This window comes from Hyperoodon ampullatus, assembly GCF_949752795.1.
Source record: "Hyperoodon ampullatus genome assembly, chromosome: 20".
NCBI lineage: Eukaryota > Metazoa > Chordata > Mammalia > Artiodactyla > Ziphiidae > Hyperoodon > Hyperoodon ampullatus.
The window spans coordinates 165,448-184,860 of NC_136933.1; the positions used below are offsets into that span (position 1 = coordinate 165,448).

The following is a 19,413-nucleotide window of genomic DNA, read 5'->3' on the forward strand; positions in this document are numbered from 1 at the left end:
CGGTTTCCCAAGACCACCCCAACAGCTGCCCTAGCCTGCATGGATGCCAGCTCCAGCCCCTCTTGCTCTGGAGCAGCTCCCCACTAGGTAAAGTCTGCCACTGTCAAGGAGGATAAGCACTTGGGGGAGATGGAGCAGTTCAGACTGGGCCCTGCATCTGAATAGGGCGAGGGCAATCATTACCAGTGTGTGCAGAAGTGGTGGGGCAGGAGCTACCTGGAACTCCTACTGATGTGCTGGGACCATCCCAGTGCATACCCCAGCCCACGCCAGGCACCTACTCTGGACCCTTTTGCTCTGATGCAGCTGCCCACTAGGGCGAAGGCTGCCATTGCTGGAGGGGAGAAGGAGTGCACACTTAAGAGGGAACAAAACCAGCCTGGACCTGACCCTTAGGGCTTCTGCTCCAGCACCTTGATACCTGGCCCTACACCTGATAGGGTGGCTATAGCCATTGAGCAGAGGAGAAATGCCAGCTCACACCTGGCTCTGGCTCTAGCCCCTCTGTCTCTGGCCCTACCTCCCACCAAGGTGGTAACTACCAGCACACCCTGGGGGAAGATGTAACCTGTGCTCACTTCAGATTCAGCTCTCCCAACAAAGCCACTGGACACGAGCAGACTGCACAGGGACACTCCCACACAAGGACACCCCTTTAAGTTTGGGATAAGTAACTTTTACCTAGAGATACAGAAAGTAAAACAAAATGAGAAGATAAAAGAATTTATTTCAAACAAAAGAACAAAAAACACCCCTGAAAAAACAACTAATGAAATAGAGATAAATAATTTACCAGATATAGAGGTCAAAGCATTAGTAACAAGAATGCTAACTGAACTTGGGAAAACAATAGATGAACAGAGTAAGAATTTTAACAAGGGACTAGAAAATATAAAAAAGAACCAGTTGGAGGTGAAGATCATAATAACTGAAATGAAAAGTACACTAAAAGGAATTAATAACAGACTAGGAGATACAGAACAATGCATAAGTAATCAGGAAGATACAATATTGGAAATCACCAATTCAGAAGAGCAAAAAGGAAAACAAATTAAAAAAATGAGGATAGTTGAAGGAACCTCTGGGACAACATTCCCATTTTAGGGGTCCTAGAAGGAGAAGAGCAAGAGAAGAAGGTTAAAATGTATTTGATGAAATTATGGCTGAAAAAATTTATTCCTGAGGATGAAGAAAGAAACAGATTTCTAGGTATAGGAAGTACAAAGAGTTCCAAATAAGATGAACCTAAAAAGACCCACACCAAGACATATAATTAAAATGGCAAAAGTTAACGAGAGAATTTTAAAGGCAGCAAGAAAAAAAAAATAAAGAGTAACATACAAAGGAACCTCTGTAAGGCTATCAGCTGATTTTTCCATAGAAACTTGGCAGGTCAGAAGGGAGTGGCATGATATATTTAAAGTATTGAAAGGGAAAAACCTACAAGCCAGAATACTCTACCCAGCAAAATTATTATTCAGAATTGAAAGAGAGATGAACAACTTCTCAGAGAAGCAAAAACTAAGAGAGCTCATCTAACTGATGTTACAAGTGTTAAAGGGTCTTCTCTAAGTGGAAAAGGCTACAAGAAGAATTTATAGAAAAGGAAAATCCCACTAGTAAAGGCAAATATAAGATAAAGGTTGTGGATCAACTACTTAAATAAGCTAATACAAGATTAAGAGACAAAAATTATAAAATCAACCATAACTACAATAAATATTTAAGGGATAGACATGAATATGTAAAATATGACATTGAAAACACAAAATGTGGGGGGAGGGAATAAAAAATGTAGCTTTTTAAAAGTGTATAAATGTATCTGAACTTAAATGACTATCAGTTTAAAATAAGCACATAAAGTTCTAGGTCAACATATATAAACTCCACAGTAACCACAAATAAAAAACCTACAATAGATACACAGAAACTAGAGAAAAGAATACAAGCACACCACTAAAGAAAATCATCAAACCACAAGGGAAGGAAGTAAAAGAAGAAGATAACAGAGAAGAACTATAAAAACAACCAGAAAACTAGTGACAAAATGGCAATAAGTACACACTTATCAATAATCACTTTAAATATCAATGGGCTAAATGCTCCAGTCAAAAGACATAGGGTGGCTGACTGGATAAAAATGAAGACCCATCTATATGCTGCCTGCAAGAGACTCATCTCAGAGACAGACACACAGCCTGAAAGTGAGGGGATGGAAAAAGACAGTTCATGTAAATGGAAGAGGAAAAAAATGCTGAGGTAGCAATACTCATATCAGACAAAGTAGACTTTAAAATAAAGTCTATAACAAAAGACAACAAACAGCATTATATAATAATAAAGGGATCTGTACAAGAATAGGATTAACTTTCATTAACATATATGTACATAAAACAGGTGAACCTAATCAGGAGCATCTAAACATATAGAGCAAATATTAACAGACATAAAGGGAGAAAATGACAACAATACAATAATAGTACGGGACTTTAACACTCCATTTGTATCAATGGACAGAAAATCAATAAGGAAACAGTGGTCTTAAGTGGCACATTAGACCAGTTGGACTTAATAGATATCTACTGGACTTTCGTCCAAAAACTGAATACACATTCTTTTTAAATGCATATGGGGGTTTCCCTGTTGGCACAGTGGTTGGGAGTCCACCTGCCAATGCAGGCAACACAGGTTCGAGCCCTGGCCTGGGAAGATCCCACATGCCACGGAGCAACTAAGCCCATGTGCCACAACTGCTGAGCCTGCACTCAGGAGCTCACGTGCCACAACTACTGAAGGCCGTGCACCTAGAGCCCATGCTCCACAACAAGAGAAGCCACTGCAATGAGAAGCCTGTGCACCTCAATGAAGAACAGCCCCCGTGTGCCACAACCAGAGAAAGCCTGCACACAGCAATGAAGACCCAATGCAGCCAAAAATTTTTTAAAATAAAATTTAAATGCATATGGAATGTTTTCCAGGATAGATCACATGCTAGGCCATAAAACAAGTCTCAACAAATTTAAGAGAACAGAAATTATATCAAGCATTTTTTTATGAACACAATGGTATGTAACTAGAAATCAACTACAGGAAGAAAAATGGGAAAACCACAAACATGTGGAGCCTACACAACATGCTATTAAAACCTATGGGTAGGTAAAGAAATCAAAGAGGAAATCAGAAAATACCTTGAAACAAATGAAAATAAAAACACAACTTTCCAAAATCTACGAGATGCAGCAAAAACAGTCCTAAGAGGGAAGTTTATGGCGACACAGGACTACCTCAAGAAAAAAGAAAAATTTCAAATGAACAACCTAACATACCATCTAAAGGAATTAGAAAAAGAACAAAGCCCAAAGTCAGCAAAAGGAAGGAAATAATAAAGATCAGAGAGGAAATAAATGAAAAGGAGACTATAAAAAAACACCAATAGAAAGGATCAATGAAACTAAGAACTGGTTTTTTGAAAAGATAAATAAAATCAATAAGCCTTCAGCCAGGCAGAAAGAAAGAGGAGAAATTACAACTGATATCACAGAGGTACAAAAAAACATCAGTAGAGAATACTATGAACAGCTATATGCCAACAAATTGGACAACCTAGAAGAAATGGATAAATTTCTAGAAACATACAATCTTCCAAGACTGAATGAGGAAGAAAGAGATAATCTGAACAGACTGATCACTAGTAGTGGAATTGAATTAGTAATCAAAAAACTCCCAGCAAACAAAAGTCCAGGACCTGACAGCTTCACAGGGAAATTCTATCAATAACAAACATATAAAGAAGAGCTGATACCTATCCTTCTCAAACTACTCCAAAAAACTGAAGAGCAGGGAACACTCCCAAATTCACTCTATGAGCCTACGATTATCCTGATACCAAAATCAGACAAAGACACCACAAAAAAGAGAAAATTACAGGCCAACATCTCTGATTAATATAGTTGCAAAAATCCTCAACAAAATATTAGAAAACTGAATTCAACAATTATAAAAATGATTATATACTGTAATCAAGCGGGATTTATTCCAGGGATGCAAGGATGGTTTAATACCTACAAATTAATCAATGTGATACACCACATTAACAAAAGAAAGGATAAAAATCACATGATCATCTCAACAGATGTAGAAAAAGCATTTGACAAACTTCAACAAACATTCATGATACAAACTTTCATCAAAGTTGGTATAGATGAAACATATCTCAACATAAATAAAGGCCATTTATGACAAACAGACAGCTAACATCATACACAGTGTTGGAAAGCTGAAAGCTTTTCCTCTAAAATAAGAAACAAGACAAGGTTGCTTACTCTTCCCATTTATATTTTATACAGTATTGGAAATCCTAGACACAGGAATCAGACAAGAAAAAGAAATAAAAGGCATGAAACTGGAAGAGAAAAGGTAAATCTGTCACTATTTGCAGATGACATTATACTTATATATAAAACCCTAAAGTCTCCACCAAAAAACTATTAGAATAAATTAATTCAGTGAAGTTGCAGGATACAAGATTAATATACAGAAATCTGTTGCTTTTCTATACTCTTACAGTGAACAATCACAAAGAGAAAGCAAAACAATCCTGTTTAAAATCACACCAAAAGAATAAAATACCTAGGAATGACCTTAACCAAGAAGGTGAAAGACCTATACTCTCCAAAACTATAAAACACTGGTGAAGGAAATTAAAGATGATATAAGGAAATGGAAAGATATCCAATGTTCACAGAAATTTTGGTAAAATGTCCATACTACACAAAGCAATCTACAGATTTAATGCAATCCCTATCAAAAACCCATGGCATTTTTCACAGAACTAGAATAATCATAAAATTTATATTGAACCACAAAAGATCCTGAATAGCCAAAGCAGTCTTGAGTAAAATGAACAAAGTTGGAGTTAACATATGCTCCCTGACTTCAGACTATACTACAAAGCTACAGTAATCAAAATAGTATGGTACTGGAATAAAAAGAGACAGATAGATCAATGGAACAAAACAGAGAGTCCAGAAAGAAACCCACACATATATGGTCAATTATTTTACAACAAAGGAACCAAGAATATACAATGGGAAAAAGGTAGTCTCTTCAATAAACTGTGTTGGGGAAATTGGACAGGCACTTGACAAAGAAAGAAAATGGACCACTAACTTATACCATTTACAAAAATTAACTTGAAATGGATTAAAGACTTGAATGTAAGACCTGAAACCACAAAACTCCTAGAATAAAACACAGAACACTCTTTGACATACATTGTAGCAATCTTTCTTTGGTTCTTTCTCCTAAGACAAAGGAAACAAAAGCAAAAATAAAACAAATGGGACCTAATTAAGCTTAAAACCTTTTGCACAGCAAAGAAAACCATTCACAAAATGAAAAGACAACCTACTGAGTGGGAGAAAATGTTTGCAAATGGAATGACTGATAAGGGGTTAATATCCAAACTACATAAACAGCTAATACAACTCAATATCAAAAAACCCAAACACCCCAATTAAAACAATGGTCAGAAAACCTGAATAGAAATTTCTTCAAAGAAGATGTACAGAGGGCCAACATGCACATGAAAAGATGCTCAACGCTGCTTATCATCAGGGAAATGCAAATCAAAACCACAATGAGATATCACCTCACACCTGTCAGAATGGCTATCATCAAAAAGACCACAAATAACAAACATTGGCAAGGATGTGGAGAAAAGGGAACCCTAGTGCAATGTTGGTGGGAATGTAAATTGTTGCAGCCATATGGAAAACAGTATGGAGGTTCCTCAAAAAACTAAAAATAGAACTACCATATGATCCAGCAATTTCTCCCAAGTATATATCTGAAAAAAATGAAAATACTAATTCAAAAACCCCAATGTTCAATAATAGTGGGGGACTTTAACACCTCACTTACACCAATGGACAGATCATCCAAACAGAAAATTAATAAGGAAAGACAAGCATTAAATGACACAATAGACCAGATAGATTTAATTGATATTTATAGGACATTCGATCCAAAAACAGCAGATTACACTTTCTTCTCAAGTGCGCATGGAACATTCTTCAGGATAGATCACATCTTGGTTCACAAATCAAGCCTCAGTAAATTTAAGAAAATTGAAATCATATCAAACATCTTTTCTGAGCAAAAAGCTATGAGATTAGACATCAATTACAGGGAAAATTACATGAAAAAAACACAAACACATGAAGGCTAAACAATACGTTACTAAATAACCAAGAGATTACTGAAGAAATCAAAAAATACCTAGAGAAAATGACAATGAAAACATGACGATCCAAAACCTATGGGATGCAGCAAAAGCAGTTCTAAGAGGGAAGTTTATAGCTATACAAGCCTACCTCAAGAAACAGGAAAAATCTCAAATAAACAATCTAACCTTACACCTAAAGGAACTAGAGCAAGAAGAACAAACAAAACCCAAAGTTAGCAGAAGGAAAGAATTCATGAAGCTCAGAGCAGAAATAAATGAAATAGAAACAAAGAACACAATAGCAAAGATCAATAAAACTAAAAGCTGGTTCTTTGAAAAGATAAACAGAATTGATAAACCATTAGCCAGACTCATCAAGAAAAGGAGGGAGAGAACTCAAATCAATAAGATTAAAAATGAAAAAGAAGTTAGTTACAACAGACACCACAGAAATACAAAGTATCCTAAGAGACTACTACAAGCAACTGTATGCCAATAAAATGGACAACTTGGAAGAAATGGACAAATTCTTCGAAAGGTATAACCTTCCAAGTCTGAACCAGGAAGAAATAGAAAATATGAACAGACCAATCACAAGTAATGAAATTGAAACTGTGATTAAAAATCTTCCAACAAACAAAAGTCCAGGACCAGATGGCTTCACAGGTGAATTCTATCAAACATGTAGAGAAGAGCTAACACACATCCTTCTCAAACTCTTCCAAAAATTGCAGAGGAAGGAACACTCCCAAACTCATTTTATGAGGCCACCATCACCCCGATAACAAAACCAGACAAAGATACTACAAAAAAAAGAGAAAATTTCAGACCAATATCACTGATGAATATAGATGTAAAAATCCTCAACAAAATACTAGCAAACAGAATCCAACAGCACATTAAAAGAATCATACACCATGATCAAATGGGATTTATCCCAGGGATGAAAGGATTCTTCAATATACAAAAATCAATCAATGTGATACATGATAGTAAAATTTGAAGAATAAAAACCATATGATCATCTCAATAGATGCAGAAAAAGCTTCTGACAAAATTCAACACCCATTTATGATAAAAAGTCTCCAGAAAGTGGGCATAGAGGGAACTTTCCTCAACATAATAAAAGCCATAAATGACAAACCCACAGCAAACATCATTCTCAGTGGTGAAAAAGTGAAAGCATTTCCTCTAAGATCAGGAACAAGGATGTCCACTCTCACGACTATTATTCAACATTGTTTTGGAAGTCCTAGCCACAGCAATCAGAGAAGAAAAAGAAATAAAAGGAATACAAATTGGAAAAGAAGTAAAATTGTCACTGTTTGCAGATGACGTGATACTATGTAGAGAGAATCCTAACGATGCCACCAGAAAACTACTACAGCTAATCAATGAATTCGGTAAAGTTGCAGGATACAAAATTAATGCACAGAAATCTCTTGCATTGATGAAAAATCTGAAAGACAAATTAAGGAAGCACTCCCATTTACCACTGCAGCAAAAAGAATAAAATACCTAGGAATAAATCTACCTAAGGAGGTAAAAGACCGATACTCAGAAAACTATAAGACACTGATGAAAGAAATGAAAGATGATACAAACAGATGGAGAGATATACCATGTTCTTGGATTGGAAGAATCAATATTGTGAAAATGACTATGCAACACAAAGCAATCTACAGATTCAATGCTATCGCTATCAAATTACCAATGGCATTTTTTACAGAACTAGAACAAAAAATCTTAAAATTTGTATGGAGACACAAAAGACCCTGAATAGCCAAAGCAGTCTTCAGGGGGAAAAAACGGAGCTGGAGGAATAGACTCCCTGACTTCAGACTATACTACATACTACAGTAATCAAGACAATATGGTACTGGCACAAAAACAGAAATATAGATCAATGGAACAAGTTAGAAAGCCCAGAGATAAAACCATGCACCTATGGTCAACTAATCTATCACAAAGGAGGCAAGGATATACAATGGAGAAAAGACAGTCATTTCGATAACTGTTGTTGGTAAAACTGGACAGCTACATGTAAAAGAATGAATTTAGAACACTCCCTAACACAAAAATAAACTCAAAATGGATTCGAGACCTAAACGTAACACCGGATACTATAAAACTCTTAGAGGAAAACCTAGGCAGAACACTCTGACATAAATCACAGCAAGATGTTTTTTGATCCACCTCCTAGAGTAATGGAAATAAAAACAAAAATAAACAAATGGGACCTAATGAAACTTAAAAGCTTTTGCACAGCAAAGGAAACCATAAACAAGAAGAAAAGACAACCTTCAAAATGGGAGAACAAATCAACGGGCAAAGGATTAATCTCCAAAATATATAAATAGCTCATGCAGCTCAATATTAAAAAAAACAAACAACCCAATCCAAAAATGGGCAGAAGACCTAAATAGACATTTCTCCAAAGAAGACATACAGATGGCCAAGAAGCACATGAAAAGCTGCTCAACATCACTAATTATTAGAGAAATGCAAATCAAAACTACAATGACAGGGCTTCCCTGGTGGTGCAGTGGTTGAGAGTCTGCCTGCCGATGCAGGGGACATGGGTTCTTGCCCCGGTCCGGGAAGATCCCACATGCCACGGAGTGGCTGGGATCGTGAGCCATGGCTGCTGAGCCTGCGTGTCCGGAGCCTGTGCTCCACAATGAGAGAGGCCACAACAGTGAGAGGCCCGCGTACCACACACACACAAAAAAAACTACAATGACATTATCACCTCACACCAGTTAGAATGGGCATCATCAGAAAATCTATGAACAACAAATGCTGGAGAGGGTGTGGAGAAAAGGAAACCCTCTTGCACTGTTGGTGGGAATGCAAATTGATACAGCCACTATGGAGAACAGTATGGAGGTTCCTTTAAAAACTAAAAACAGAATTACCATATGATCCAGCAATCCCACTACTGGGCATATACCCAGAGAAAACCATAATTCAAAAAGACACATGCACCCCAATTTCATTGCAGCACTATTTACCATAGCCAGGTCATGGAAGCAACCTAAATGCCCATCGAGAGACGAATGGATAAAGATGTGGCAGATTTATACAATGGAATATTACTCAGCCTTAAAAATGAACGAAATTGGGTCATTTGTAGAGACATGGATGGACTTGGAGACTGTCATACAGAGTGAAGTAAGTCAGAAAGAGAAAAGCAAATACCGTATATTAACACATATATGTGGAACCTAGAAAAATGGTACAGATGAACCAGTTTGCAGGGTAGAAATGGAGACACAGATGTAGAGAACAAACGTATGGACACCAAGGGAGGAAAGCAGCTGCGGGGGGTGGTGGTAAAAAAATAAAGAAAAAAAAAAGAATTCTTTTTTACACTTCAAAAAGTTAAACATCGTCCCGAATAGGAAAATCTAGAGTGACAGAGAGTAAATTAGTGGTTGCCAGAGGCTAGGGAAGGGGAGAATGGGGAATGACTGCTAGTGGGTACAGGGTTTCTTTTTGTCATGATGAAAATGTTCTGGAATTAGACAGTGGTAATGATTCCACAACTTTGTGAATGTACTATAAACCACTAAATTTTACACTTTAAACGTGAATTATATCTCAATAAACCCATTATTTTAGGGGGAAAAAAACCCCAACCTTCATAGCAGCATTATTTACAATAGCCAAAATATGGAATCAACCTAAGGGTCTATCAACAGATGACTGGATAAAGAAGATGTGAGAATATATATATATTCTCTCTCTTTCTTTCTCTCTCTATATACATATACATACGTGTACGTATATATACACAGACACACACACACATATATATATAGAGAGAGAATATTAGTCAGCCATAAAAAGGAATGAAATCTTGCCATTTGCAACAACATGGATAGACCTGAAAGGTATTATACTTAGTGAAATAAGTCAGACAAAGAAAGACAAATATTATATGTTAGCACTTATATGTGGAATCTAAAGAATAAAACAAAGCAATGAAAATAACAAAACAGAGACAGACTCACAGAAATAGAGAATAAACCAGTGGTTATCAGTGGGGGGAAGGAAGGTGGGAGGGGCAAAACAGGGGTAGGGAATTAAGAGGTACAAACTACTATGTATAAAATAAACAAGCTACAAGGACTGATTGTTCAGTACAGGGAATATAGCCAATATTTTATAATAACTTTAAATGGAATATGATCTATAAAAGTATTGAGTCACTCTGTTGTACACCTGAAACTAATGTAATACTGTAAATCACCTATACTTCGATAAAGAAAGAGAGAACATAGGCTTTCTACATTGGCAGCAAATGACCATGCATAAAATAATTATAATAAAGTTTTATACTGTCACAGAATGAGCCTTGGCTTCACAATTTTAGGTTTCAGTATTATATTATAGGTGTGTAAATAGAAGTCACCTGGATTTGAATGAGGGACCAAACTTAGGGAGGCTTAAAAACTTGTCCAAAGTTATAGAATTAGTAAATGACAGAGTTAAGTCCTCTCAAAATCCAGCAAAATTTAGCTTGACAACTGGCATTAAAAAATTAGAAAATAAAAATCAAAAAACGAAATCTCATACCTGTAGTCTTCCCTTTTCATAGGCCAGTTTATTTTTACCCTCAGTAATTTTTCCCAAGACATTTTCCACCTGCTGTTGGGCAAGCTGATAAAGCAAACACAGGTATCAGTACCTCTAGGCATAGAATGAATAATCATTTTCTTTCTTAAACAAGTATTTATACCCTTACTATTTCTAAAGTAATGAATCCAGGATTCATATTTATTTGCTACTGATACCTCTTAGTCTGTCTTTAGACAGCTGATCATAGTGTAATATGAAACATGTAGAGAGACTGCTAATGAAAATATGAGTGCCTTAGGACTCACTGTTGTTTTGTTTCCTAATTCTGTTTTTGTTATGTCAAGTATTCCTTTGTAGTTGCAACCTAACCCAGATGTGGGGTGGTTTTATCAGTGGTTGCAGATATGCAGTTTGAGGATTATATGCAGTCGGCCCTCTGTATCCACAGGTTCCACATCCACTGGTTAAACCAACTGTGGATCAAAAATATTCAGGAAAAATTAATTTCCAGTAAGTTCCAAAAAGCAAAACTTGAATTTGCCACACACGGGCAACTGACAACTATTTAAATAACATTACATTGTGTTAGGTATTATAAGTAATCTAGAGATGATTTAAAGTATATGGAAGGATGTGCATAGATTATATGCAAATATCACACCATTTTATATAAGGGACTTGAGCATCCACAGATTTTGGTATCTGGGGGGTCCTGGAACCAATCCCCCACAGATACTGAGGGATGATTGTAGTTATTTAAGACAATGGGAGCTACAAATGATCACAACCATTTGGTCAATAGCAGACACCTCAGTTACCATAGTAAAAGGCAGTAAAAAAAGAAAAAAAACTGAAAAAAAAAACAAAAGAAATGTTTGTCAGAAACTCCAACATTGTTTGATCAAGTACTCAACATAATGTTATCTAGGACAAACATTACTGAAGTCTCTATATTTCATGAAATTACATATTTAATCATTCAAACAGCCTTTAATAATGAGGGTTTTTTGTTTGGTTTTTTTGCAGTACACAGGCCTCTCACTGTTGTGGCCTCTCCCGTTGTGGAGCACAGGCTCTGGATGCTCAGGCTCAGCAGCCATGGCTCACGGGCCCAGCCACTCCGCAGCATGTGGGATCTTCCTGGACCGGGGCACAAACCCGTATCCCCTGCATCGGCAGGCAGACTCTCAAACACTGCGCCACTAGGGAAGCCCTGGGATTATGTTTTGATCAAGCCTTCAGCAGAAAATATATGACAAGGATGGCCAATAATGCTACAAAAACAAAGCTACACCATAACCATAAAAGCTGAATTATTTAAAATTTAAAATTCAGTTCCAAGTCCTATAAATCAAGGTGCCCAATGTGCTGCAAAATGTAGGTATAGCTTATAAAAAGTCAAGAGCCAGATTTAACCAAAAATATGCTAGCTATTACAAATAAAAACACTCAAAAATAACTTTGCTTGCCTTCTTGGAATGTGGAAGGCTTTTTATTTTTTTAAATAACTTGGATAGTCTGGGTCTCTTATAAAATGTGTCCAAGAATTTTTAAAATAATGGCACTTTTTTCTTCAATAAAATTCCCTCTTTTAGGCAAAGACATAAAGAATTCTATTACTCTTTCAAATACACTTTTAAAATAATTTCCCCTTTTTGCCACCCAAGAGAACACTAATGCACTGATAAGTGAAAACTAAGAAAAATCAAAATGTGATACTGTTTGACACAAAGTCACTTATTTAAATTTATGACAAACAAAAAAATTTGTTCCAGTTGCTAAAGGAAAGTAGATGTTAAGGCAGTCACTTAAATTACTGTTTTCAGATTATTTAAATAGGCCCTGTACTTAAGAAAATTGGTGGAACACCAAAAATTAGAGAGAGACCACTTAAATGAGTGAATATCTCAGATTCTGAGTTGTGGAATGCAGAACTCAATGTAACCTTTGCTTAAATAATCTTGGCAATATACTATAAAAATTATTAATATACAGAGCCAAACAGAAACTGGAGAATCACCTGAGAAACAGCATACAAAGAAAAATGAGAATGGTTAGAATATACATTTTAACTCAAGCACAAAAACATCACTCCTTGGAAAAGCAGGAAGCTAACACAGAAAGAATTATCTTAAGATATGAAAGGTAGGTTGACAAGGATCAACAGTAAGCCACAAAGTGATTTCTAAAATAATTTTAAAAATCTGGGTAAGCTCTAAAAGTTAGCAGAAGCTGTTAAAAGGATACATAAAACCAAGAGATAGTAGCATCTTGGTAATGCTGTTTTATAAGTAGATTGTTAAGTACGAATTTTATTCAAAATGTTTAACAACCAGTATGACATAGGTCCCCGCAAATGGAACCAACTCTGTCACCCTCACAAGTATACACTGACCGAATGTCACCCTAGTTTTAAGAAATACTACATTTAATACATTGTTTAATTTCAAGTCATTATAATCCTAGTTGTGTATGCAACTAATTCTACTTCCGTCTGGTGCTACCATTTGAAAACGTATGTTTAAAATACAAATGAGAAGTGGGGCAAATAGTCATTTAACTTGAATCCAGGAATAGTAACCTTCTCACATTTGGATTTTTTCTCATTGTGTTTCCCTGCATGACTGCCTGTGGTAACGGACTTAAATTACACCATTATTCATAGCAAACAGACTTGTGGTTGCCAAGGGGGAGGGGAGAATGGGGGAGGGAGGGAGTGGGAGTTTGGGGTTAGCAGATGCAAACTATTATATATAGAATATATAAACAACAAGGTCCTACTGTATAGCACAAGGAACTATATTCAATATCCTGTGATAAATCACATGGAAAAGAATATTTAAAAATATAGAAGTATAACCGAGTCACTTTGCTGTACAGCAGAAATTAACACAACGTTGTAAATCAACTATATTTCAATAAAAAATTTAAAAATTACACAGTCATTAAAGGCTGAAATGGCAAACATAAACCTAAAATTAGAAAGTGTGAGAAAAAGAAGAAATTATATTTATACAAGTATACTGTATATGTTGGCCCTGTGAGGGGCACTTTACTCACAGTATGACATTTCATCCTCACAGCCTGGTAAGACGGACATGACCCTCTTTGTGCTCTACCCAATCAACATTTCTTAAACACCTATTATGTATTAGGCGTTACGGTAGGCAAGGGAGTATACAGATGAGTAACTACTCTTCTTGCATTAGAAGAGAGTGAAGGCAGATGCATAAGCAGGTCAATTTCTAACTTAGCAGTTAGAAATGTAGTAACTATTTTGATAGGGGTTTGCACAGTAGAACCCCACAGTTAGGGCAGATCCCCTTGGTGCTGAAGGCCATAGAGGTTAAGAACTTGCCCAGGTCACACAGTAAATGGAGCCGAGTATTGTAACCAGGTCTGAATTTAAATCTGTGGTGTGGCATACACAACACACATTCATATGTATATCTCTAAAAATCAGTCAGAGGTTATACTAGAGGGTAGTTTTTATTGAGAATTTCAAGTGTTAATTCTCAAAGAACAATAGGTTTAATGACATTGCTCGGATTGAAAAAAGAAGTTCTTAACCTCTTTCCTCAAGACTCATACAGCCAAGTGAAGCACTTCCAGGCAGGTTTGGTCAGAGAAGATTCTATGCATAGACATATAAGCTGGAATTGAGGTATGGGATATCACTGGGAGACCTTAATCAAGAGATGCTGTGGACAGGCAAGAACCAACATTGAGCAAATTACTTGCAAGACCCGTCAAAGTCACTAATAGGATAAGGCCACAGGCCTGCTCACTGGTAGTAGAGGCATGAAAGAATCATGCAGACTGAGATATGGTCTTGAGAGAGACCCAAACCAGGTGGGTGGATAAGCCCAGCTGAGGCCTGGCCAACAGGAAAGGACATGGATGAATCTTTAATCTTGGGGGAGGGAGGCGTGGTTTGAGACAGTACCAGGAATTAGAGCTAATGCACCTTGTTGCTCTGATAGGAACTTACAGGCTTTCTTCTGAGACAGTTGAGATACTAAGAATTCAATAAATGTTAGAATGCTCTACATGCTTTACATGTATTAACTTACTTAACCTCAACAACCTCCTAATAATAGTATGATTATCCCCATTTTGAGAGATTAAGAAACTCAGGCTCCGAGAGGTTAAGGATCACACCCAAGGTCACAGCCAAAATTGAAACATAGATAGTCTGGCTCTAAAGCCATGAAAATATAAGAGTATTTATACATATATTTTTAATTTTTATTTATTTATTTATTTTTGGCTGTATGGGGTCTTCGTTGCTGCGCACGGGCTTTCTCTAGTTGCAGTGAGCGGGGGCTAATCTTCATTGGGGTGTATGAGCTTCTCATTGCGGTGGCTTCTCTTTGTTGCAGAGCACAGGCTCTAGGCACGCGGGCTTCAGTAGTTGTGGCACGAGGGCTCTGCAGTTGTGGCTCGTGGGCCCTAGAGCGCAGGCTTAGTAGTTGTGGCACATGGGCTTAGTTGCTCCGTGGCATGTGGGATCTTACTGGACCAGGGCTTGAACCCATGTCTCCTGCATTGGCAGGCGGATTCTTAACCACTGCACCACCAGGGAAGTCCCAGGATTTAGATTTAGTCTCTGAAATTTTTTATAGTTGAAGTAATGAGCAGCTTATGACAGAGTTTGAAAGAATTTAGTTCAGATTAAGGCAGAATTCACAACAGGGCCTTCTTTGGAATTTTGAAAGATGATTTGCATGTTATAGAAGCAATGGCTAATTCTTTCTCAAGTATTCAGAAGCACATGGAAAACTTATTAGCTGTTTAACATAACAATCATCTCTTTAAATCTCCTTCACCTGGAGATGTTTTAAGAATTCTACCATTTATTTGTAATGGATTGACCTTTTCAAGTAGCTTTTAGGAATCGAACTTACTATTGATTTCCTAATGGATGGAACTGTCAGAAAGAGAAAAAAAATACAAGTTTGTTCCTCACAATTTATGGAAAAGAAAATATTTTAAAACGTTAGAAATATTGGTGCTTTTCAGCATTATAGATCATCTGTGTAGGCAGACATTTAAAGGCTGTCTTAAACTCTTGTTTTCCTAAATCCTGTATTGTCTGAATACCATAGGGCTCTCTGACATACTTAGCCTGAATTATTCAGACTTGTGATAATTATCAAAAAAAAATGAAGGAAACCCATCTCCTGATTTCTGATTGTTTTTAAAACTCATAGTCATTAATTGCTAATTTAGACTGACTTTTTATACCCCCAAAGGTAATCAGAAGTTGCTTGCTCAAGTTCTAGGGAAGCAATTTGATCTGCCAGTTGCTTATTCTTTTCCTCTAGAGTTTGCAGGTTGTGGGTTAATGCATTTATGCCTACCTTTAGAAGAAAAAAGAGAAAAGAATTCTATGCTAGATCCAAAAATATTATCTTGGGTTTTTTTTGTTGTTTTTTGTTTGTTTGTTTGTTTGCGGTACGCAGGCCTCTCACTGTTGTGGCCTCTCCCATTTCGGAGCACAGGCTCTGGACGTGCAGGCTTAGCGGACATGGCTCACGGGCCTAGCTGCTCCACAGCATGTGGGATCTTCCCGGACTGGGGCACGAACCCTTGTCCCCTGCATTGGCAGGCGGACTCTCAACCACTGCGCCACCAGAGAAGCCCTTATCTTGTTTTTAAAATGACATTTTTAACTGTAAAATAAATGGTATCTTATGAATATGTTTCCCTGCTTTTTAGTTGTCTTTAGCAGGAGAGTTATTACAAATTGCATAGTGTACATTTACTAGAAGTGAAAGTCCTTCTGGTACATGGCACCTATTTATATATTAATGCGAGCATATAAATATAGAGGCAAAAATACCCCAAAAATATTAGCAAAATGAATCCAGCAATATATAAAAGGATAACAAATCAGGACTAAGTGTAGTTTATTCAGGTAATACAAGGCTTGTTCACATTTAAAATTAATTACTATAATTCACCACATCAATAGACTATAGAAGAAAAACCATATGACCATCTCAATAGCCACAGAAAAAGCATGTCACAAAATTCAAATTAATTTATGATAAAAACCCAGTAACCTAGAAATGAAAGGGAACCATCTCTATGTGAACAATTATGTCTGTAAAAACCTACAACTAATATCAGTATTGGTGGAAGACTGAATGTTTTCCCCTAAGACAGGGAAAAAGGCAAGGATATCTGCTCTTGCCATTCCTATTCAGTATCATACGGGAGGCCTTAGCTGGTGCAACAAGGTAAGAAAAAGTAATAAAAAGCATAGAAATTGGAAAGGGAGAAATAAAAGTGTCTCTACTTACAACAGACATGATAGTCTACATAGGAAATCCCAAAGAATCTACAAAAGAAATCCTAGAATAAGTGAGTTTAGTAAGGTTGAAGGATACAAGGTCAAATCAAATGTATTTCTATATATTAGCAACAAACAATTGGAAATTGATATTTCTTATAAGTTCCATTTATAACAGCACCAAAATCCATGAAATTCTTAGGTACAAATCTAAGAAAAAATATGTCCAATATTTGACATGCTGAAAATTACAGTATGCTGACAAGACAAATCAAAAGCCTAAATAAAATGGAGAGACATACTGTGTCCCTGTATTAGGAAGATACAATATTGCTAAGATGTCAATTCTCTCTAATCCCAATTTAAATTGTGTGGGATAATTTACCAGTGTCCACCCTTTGGTGGGGTCTAGACTGTGAGGCTAGAAAAAAATGCCCTGTAAGAAATGCTAAAGGGAGCTCTTCAGGCTGAAATAAAAGGGGATTAGATAATAACTGGAATCCACATAAAGAAATAAAGGGTACCAGAAAATGTAGCAACATAGGTACATGTAGAAGACATATAAAATGTAGTTTTTGTTTGTAACTCAGTTATCTATAAATCAAAAATATATAGTAAAAGAAAGGTTAAGGGAATTAAAATAGTGCACCAGAAATATCTACTTAACAAAAAGGAAGGCAATACTGGAGAAACAGAGGAACAAATATCACATAAAACATATAAAAAATAGTAAAGTGGCAGATGTAAATCCTACCTTATGGGTAATTATGTTAAATATTAATGGATTAAACACTCCAACTAAGAAGCAGAGACAGGGAGAATAAATTTTTTAAAAGACCCAACTGTATGCTGTTTATAAGAGACACACTTTAGATCCAAAGACACAAATGGGTTGAAAATAAAAGGATGGGAAAAGATATATGATGTAAACAGTAATCTGAAAAGAGCTGGAGTGGCTACACTAACATGAGACAAAGTAGCTATTAAGACAAAAATCTGTGAGATAAAGAAGGACATTATAGGGTTTCCCTGGTGGCTCAGTGGTTGAGAGTCCGCCTGCCAATGCAGGGGACATGGATTCATGCCCCGGTTTGGGAAGATCCCACATGCTGTGGAGCAGCTGGGCCCGTGAGCCATGGCCGCTGAGCCTGTGCGTCTGGAGCCTGTGCTCCACAATGGGAGAGGCCACAACAGTGAGAGACCCACAAACCAAAAAAATAAATAAATAAAAGGACATTATATATTGAAAAAAGGATCAACCCATTAAGAAGATAACATTTATAAATGCATTTGCATCTAACAACACAATGCCAATGAAGCAAAAACAATACAGCAAAAACTGACAGAATTGAAGGGAGAAATAACAATTCAACACTAACAGTTGAAGACTTCAATATCCCTCTTTCAATAATAGGTGGAACAGTTAGATGATCAATGAAGAAACAGCTGATGACTTGAACAACACTATAAAGCAACAGGACCTAACAGACATCTTTAGAACACTCCACCAAACAATAATGGAATACACATTTTTCTCAAGTGCACATGAAGCATGCTCTAGGATATACCACATGTTAAACCATAAAACAACTCTCAATAAATCTGAAAGGACTGAAATTATATAAAGTATGTTCTCCAACAACAATGAAATAAAATTAAATGAATAAAAGAAGGCAATTTGGAAAATTCACATATATGGGGAAATCAACAACATATTTCTAAATAATCAATGGGTCAAAGAGGAAATTACAAAGGAAATTAAAGAATATTTTGAGATGAATGAAAATGAAAATATAACATGATAAAGAAAATGTATGGTATGCAGCTAAAGTGGTGCTTAGAGGGGAATATGTAGCTGTATAAACTTATATTTAATAAAAGAGAAATATCTCATATCAGTAACCTAAGCATCCATCTTAAGAACCTAGAAAAAGAAAATTAAACTCAAAGCAAGCAAAAGGAAGAAAATAATAAGGATTATAGCAGAAATAGAACAGAGGCTAGAAAAACAATAGAGAAAATCAGTAAAACCAGAAGTTGGTTCTTTGACAAGATCAACAAAATTGACAAACCACTGTGGTATTAACCAAGAAAAAATATAAAGAATACACAAATTGCTAAAATTAGAAATGAAAGAAGAGACATTGTATTGAACTCCCAGAAATTAAAAAGGGGCTACTATGAACAACTGTATGCCAATAAATTGCATAGCCTAGATGAAATGGACAAATTCCTAGAAAGACCCAAATGACTAAAACTCAAAAAAAAGTAGAAATATGAATTGAACTATAACAAATAAAGAGAC

The 19,413-nt window shown here is 36.3% G+C and overlaps 1 pseudogene across 1 annotated transcript in view; it reads right to left on the reverse strand.

The window, feature by feature from the left end:
• LOC307068771 (coiled-coil domain-containing protein 150-like) overlaps nt 1–19,413 on the reverse strand; it is a 98,374-nt pseudogene that overhangs the window by 32,988 nt on the left and 45,973 nt on the right. Inside the window, exons 14-15 of the transcript in view lie at nt 16,058–16,173; nt 10,808–10,891 (exon numbers count right to left, since the gene is read on the reverse strand). The product of the transcript in view is annotated as a coiled-coil domain-containing protein 150-like (transcript). The remainder of the gene's footprint in view (nt 1–10,807; nt 10,892–16,057; nt 16,174–19,413) is intronic.